The sequence below is a fragment of the Danio rerio genome, chromosome 6 (genome assembly GCF_049306965.1).
Source record: "Danio rerio strain Tuebingen ecotype United States chromosome 6, GRCz12tu, whole genome shotgun sequence".
NCBI classification, from domain to species: Eukaryota; Metazoa; Chordata; class Actinopteri; order Cypriniformes; family Danionidae; genus Danio; species Danio rerio.
In genome coordinates this window covers 12,678,719-12,685,000 of record NC_133181.1, presented here as the reverse complement: position 1 = coordinate 12,685,000, position 6,282 = coordinate 12,678,719, and the positions used below count along the sequence as shown (strand labels likewise).

The 6,282-nt window shown below is 40.4% G+C and overlaps 1 long non-coding RNA gene across 1 annotated transcript in view; it reads left to right on the top strand.

Annotated features, from left to right (window-relative positions):
* Window positions 1-3,807, top strand: part of LOC141386194 (uncharacterized) — a 40,006-nt gene extending 36,199 nt beyond the window's left edge. Inside the window, exon 4 of the long non-coding RNA XR_012407684.1 lies at window positions 2,307-3,807. This is a non-coding gene — a long non-coding RNA (uncharacterized lncRNA). The remainder of the gene's footprint in view (window positions 1-2,306) is intronic.
* Window positions 3,808-6,282: the final 2,475 nt, after the last annotated feature.

Here is a 6,282-nt window from a genome sequence, read left to right as displayed (position 1 = left end):
CTTTTTTCCCAAGCTTATACAAGTGACATGTCTTGTGTATTCTAAAGTGTTTGTTTACACAGGAACAACAATAGTGTTTAAGCTTTACAGTATGACATTTTTACAAATGAACCCTTATTATCCAGCTATGCCTAGAAATATCCAGGTTTTCATTCTGTGGCATCTATATATTGATGTGTGAACTTATCCTTTAATTATGACAGTTGGGTGAGTTGACGCAACACCTGACCAAAAAACTCAATAGTTTCAGTTTGGTTGGTGTTATGTGACCTAAATTCCCCTATAAATTGCTTTAACGTCCGCATGAACTAAAAGTTACGACTGTTTGTTTGTTTGTTTTTGGTTTGTGATGCTGTTCTTAGACAAACGGAATATTAAAGGAGAGAACAGTGGGCGTGGCTTATTTTTTCTACTGCAAGCTGATTGGATGTAGAAAAGTAGGCATCCCATGAATATCAGGAAAAGGGTTTTAGAAGAGTTATTACAACCTAACAGACACCTCCTCCTCAGCATTTCTGTTTGTTGTCAAAACTGACAGTTGGAGGGGTGTGGTTAAGCATTGTTAGCCACGCCCAAAACCTCAAACTGACATAATCTGAGAATTTAGCTGAAAACAAACAGGAAGTGCATTTTCAGATTTTAATTTTACATTACAAGGGCAAACTATTTTTTTATTTTTTTGTTAATGACATGCACAGATCAATTGCTTATCACAAATCCAGCGATACAAGCTAATAAAATCATGGTTAGTTTTGATTTTATTTTAAATCCCAAGCTTAAACGACCAATTAGTTGTAGTCAGTCATGTGAAGTTTCAGGAAAACGCCTACTCATGCAGCGCAGAAATCCAAATAAATAAAAAATCCTAGCTACGTGGGATTCAAAACTTTTTGTCTAACACATCAGAACCAGTGTTTCTCATTAAATAAATCAAAGTAGTCCGTTAAAATATGCTGCAAATAAAAATGGATGCTGTAAAAGCACAGCATGGAGCAACATATGGTAAACACAAAAGATGGAGATGATTATTCCTGAAGGATCCGTGACCTGCTGAAGGTAGACTTCAGCACACATTATAGATTTTGGGTCAGTGAGTCCGTCCTCACTCAAACCCCACCCTTCTCCGCCACACCCCCAACTGCCCTACGGGGAGGTAAATATTTCTCGTTTCCCGGGGAAGTGAATATAGCCGTGGCTAAATCTGTTCAATCTCCGCCCGATTCCCAGGGCAGACTTTACAGGCCGTCCAGCGCGGGCCGAGCCACCCTACCAGGCCCATGACCTTCCTCGCCCCACGGTGACGGCAACACACTGGCAGGAGGCTCCTTCATCATGTGTATATGCGTGCAAGTGTGTGTGTGTGTCTGTAGCTTCTCAACCTTTCCCAGCTACCCTCCTTATCCTTCCTGACTCTCAATACCCCGAAGGACTCTGGGAAGGAGCTTTTCCCAGCCTTTCAAGGAGTTCACCTTGCGCTCTGCATGTGTGTTTGTGTGTGTGTGTGTGTTTGATACATTTAATATGTTGTGTTGTAAGAGTTCTGAACATGCGCCAGTTCTAAACATCTGTCTTCTCTTAAACGATGAAAACAAACAATGCGTCAGGGTTGTCGAACCTTACATAATTTGGTGACTTATTACCACCCAATGTCTTGAAAGAACAGCGGCGCTAAAGACGAAGAGCAGACAGCGCTTGTAAACTGTACACCAACGAAAAATCTAAACTGTTATGGGAGGATGTTTGAGGCAGTGTGGGAAATTCTCAGACAGTGAGTAAAGCCTCGATTAATTACAGACAGATAAACTCAGTGTGGAGATCTTGATATTAGCCAACCGTATATATGTGTGTGTGTGTGTGTGTTAAAGGAGACGGAATCATAATGTCAGTCTGTTACAGCCGTTTTCCTTCTCCACAGCTGTTTGTAAACTGCCCGCACACAACGCTAGAGAAATTCCCTCTCTCTCTTTTTCTCCAGATGGCGTTTGTATGTCCGATTTGAACAAAAAAAACGACAATTAATTTTATTTATGGCCATAATGTTTGCTGCGAATGATAAAAACGCGACTTAAGTTTGACCCAAAAAGGTTGCGATGTCCATTTGCGAATCCCTCTAAGAAGAAGTATCTTCAGTCCTGGGTGAAGAAGAGCTGCGCTTTCTGTGCTACAAAACGCACCAGCCTCTTCCCCTGGGCTTCATTGTGAAGGTCAGAGTTCATGGGCGGCCCTGTCTATGGCTGTGGTGTTTGGCTGGGGTTCCCGCTGACAGACAGGAAAGGCTGTGATTTAACATTCCACCTTTTTCCCAGATAACGCCACGGCCCTGATGGGGCTCTGCTGGCCCAGTGGAGAACAATCGCAGGAAACTGCAAATGATGAAAACGTGCTCTCTCTCTAGAAGACACCACGGGCGTACCTATGAGAGAGCGAGGGATGAAGAGTCAAGAGAGAGAGAGCAGGCGAATGGAGAAAATGAGAACTAAAAGAGAGGAAAAAGACACTCTCATCAGTTTTGAAGGGAGGTGCTTTATGGGGCTCTGACAGTATGTGCCTAAACCGTCCTGTTCGCTCACTGGGATGAGGACTTCCTGCTATGAAGATTCCATTTCCTTTGCTGCTGAACGGGAGAATGTGCACATGGTCCCTTTTGTGGCTTTACAAGAACTAAAATTAGTTATTTGTTGAGATGTTGTGTCGTTTAAATGTGAACTGCATTGAAAAATATTTACTACGTAGAGTTAATTGTACTGTCATAAAATGTAAACAAAGCTTGTCATAGTACTAGTAAAAGTACAGAAATCGAATAACAATAAAGTTTAATTGTTCTATAAAGTTTTCTTTTCGAGTTTACCTTTTAAGTCAAAGTACAAACAAACTTCAGTTTTCATGTTCTTAAAGAGATAGTTCACTACTAACAGTAAATATGATTCTCATTTCCAAGCTCTCCTTTTGAATCAGTTTGTAAATTCACTTAATCTTTTGTCGCTCTTAATTTGAATCAGTAAATAAATAGCTATAACTGTAGATATGCTCGGACTGTATCATTTGAATCAGTGAATCTATAACTGTAGATATGCTCAGACTGGATCATTTGAATCAGTGAATCTATAACTGTAGATATGCTCAGACTGGATCATTTGAATCAGTGAATCTATAACTGTAGATTTGCTCCGACTGGATCGTTTGAATCAGTGAATCTATAACTGTAGATTTGCTTAGACTGGATCATTTGAACCAGTTAGTCTATAACTGTACATTTGCTTAGACTGGATCATTTGAACCAGTGAGTCTATAACTGTAGATTTGCTCAGACTGGATCATTTGAACCAGTGAGTCTATAACTGTAGATTTGCTTAGATTGGATCATTGGAATCAGTGAATCTATAACTGTAGATTTGCTCAGATTGGATGATTTGAATCAGTGAATCTATAATTGTAGATTTGCTTAGACTGGATCATTTGAATCAGTGAATCTATAACTTTAGATTTGCTCAGACTGGATCATTTGAATCAGTGAATCTATTATTGTAGATTTGCTTAGACTGGATCATTGGAATCAGTGAATCTATAACTGTAGAGTTGCTCAGACTGGATCAGTGAATCGATAACTCTATACTTGCTATGTCCAGATCATTTAAATCATTGAGTTGTTAACTACAGACTCTGACAATCATTTGAACCATACTGAAGTGTCAAGTGGTTCTGATTGGAAGGGTTCATCTCTATGCCCTTATCCCTTCAGAGGACAAAAGAATGAGCTCTTTAGAATGGAATCCACCCTGAATCAATTAAATAAGTGATTTTATAACTGAAGACTTGCTATGGCCAGATCAATTGAATCATTGTGTTGCTAATTTTAGACTCACTCTGACCTTTTTAAATCCATACATTTTTGTACAAATTTGTATGAATTAGCCACTAAACTGACAAAACGTTAAAATTTCCTCGAGATCAGGCTGAAATATTTGTGCAATGTAATATAATCCTGGGGTGGCATGGTGCCGCAGTGGATATCGATGTCGCCTCAAAGCAAGAAAGTCGCTGGTTCGAGTCTCGGTTGGGTCAATTTGCATTTCTGTGTGGAGTTTGCATGTTCTCCCTGCATTGGCGTGGGTATCCTATGGGTACTCTGATTTCCCCCACAGTTCAAAGACATGCACTATAGGGGAATTGGATCAGTTGCCCGTAGTGTGTATGTGTGTGAATGGGAGTGTATGGGTGTTTCCCAGTGATGGGTTGCAGCTAGAAGGGCACTGATAAAACATATGCTGGGTGGGTAAGTTGGCGGTTCATTCCACTATGGCGACCCCAGATTAATAAAGGGACTAAGCCGAAAAGAAAATGAATGAATGAATGAATATAATCCTTGTGATAATTTTATATTGTCTTGAAATTAATTTTTTTATTTTATTATATTTTAACATTACATCAGCGTGAAGTCTTATTTACTTATTTTATTAACATTTATCTTCCATAGCATGATATTTTGTCTTCAAACATCATCTGTTGAAGGACTCTCTCGCACTAAATGGTGTAATGTTCCTGGAAAGTATGAAATTATAACTGTCCATGAGGATCTGATGAGTCCAGCCGGGGTCTTTGAGTTGTCTTCATCCTTGAGCCAGATGTGTCTCTGTCCCTGCTTGTGGAATTCAGTCCATTGTTCTCAAGTGCTGGAATCCCAGTCCTTTCCTGCACTGGGTTTTCCAGATGTGCTTTTGGCTGGTACAGGCTTGTGGCATCACAGTATGTTGTTTGTGATCGCTTCTCATTATGCTAGCAGGTCTTGTAGAGACCGGGGATAGTTGTCATGCTTTTTACTCCAGGGATTATTTCTCAGGGAAGGCTTATTTTTGGAAGTCTTTGAAAGTCTTGACCACACTTTTTCCACAAGTTATACATGTGTGGGATAAGTTAAGTAATTTAAATACTATTTAATTATATATAAAATAAATAAGACATCCATCCAAACTTGCCAACATTCCCATTTTTCCTGCGAGTATCCGGTATTTCATACCTAACTCAACCCAAACTTTTTGTCAAGTTGCCAGATCTTGTATGAAGCTCATCACCTCACAAAATTGACTAAATATTTAAATCTTAAGGCATTTTTTTTACCTCAATCTGGCAACACACAGCGGGGAAAATAAGTATTCAACACGTCATGTTTTTCCTGGGAATAATATTTCCTGTTGACTTGGAATTGAACCAGATTTTGGTAAAAACCCAAACAATACAAACATAAAAATAAAGCAAAACAAATTATCTGAAAAATTTGTTGTGTAATACACCGAAATGACACATAAAGACACGGCATTGAACTAATTTAATACATTATATAAAAAGCTTTTTTGGTCATGGCAGCTTAAAGACGCATCTCATATGAAGTCACAGACTTCAACAGAGTGTAAAAATCTAGATGGTTCTGTGGGTCTCGTAGATCAAATCTGATCTTTAATTTGCATTGGTTGTTATGCTGGTGCCTTGTTTTCTCTAAATTTAAAGCCTGGCATTCACTCCAAAGAGTTAAATTTTTTCATCAGACAAGAGCATTTTGTTTCTTGTGGTCTGAGAGTGCTTCAGATGCCTTTTGGCAAATTTTAGGCGGGGAGTGGCTTCCGTCTGGCCACTCTTCCATACAGGCCTGATTGGTGGATTGCTGCACAGATGGTTGGTCTTCTGTAAGGTTTTCCTCTCTCCACAGAAGAATGCTGGAGCTCAGACAGAGTGACCATACGGTTATGGATCACCTCCTTGACTAAGGCCCTTCTACCCCGATCACTCAGCATAGATGGCTGACCAGCTCTAGGAAAAGTCCTGGTGGTTCCAAACATCTTCCACTTATGGATAATGGAGGCCACTGTGCTCATTGTAACTTTCAGAGCAGCACACATTTTTCTGTAACCTTCCCCAGCCTTGTGCCTCAAGACAATCCTGTCTCAGAGGTCTACAGACAATGCCTTTGTCTTCATGCTTGGTTTGTGCTTTGGCATGTAAAATGTAAAATGTAATGTAATGTGTATTTATATAGTGCATTTATTGTGTATGGCCATGCACCCAAAGCGCTTCACAATCATGGGGGGGGGGGGGGCTCTCCAGACCACCACCAGTGTGCAGCATCCACATGGATGATGCGACGGCAGCCACAGGACAACGGCGCCAGTGCGCTCACCACACACCAGCTATTGGTGGAGGGAAGTGACCGTAATAGAGCCAATTCGGTGGATGGGGATGATTGGGAGGCCATGATTGTAAGGGCCGATAGAGGGACTTTGGCCAGGACAC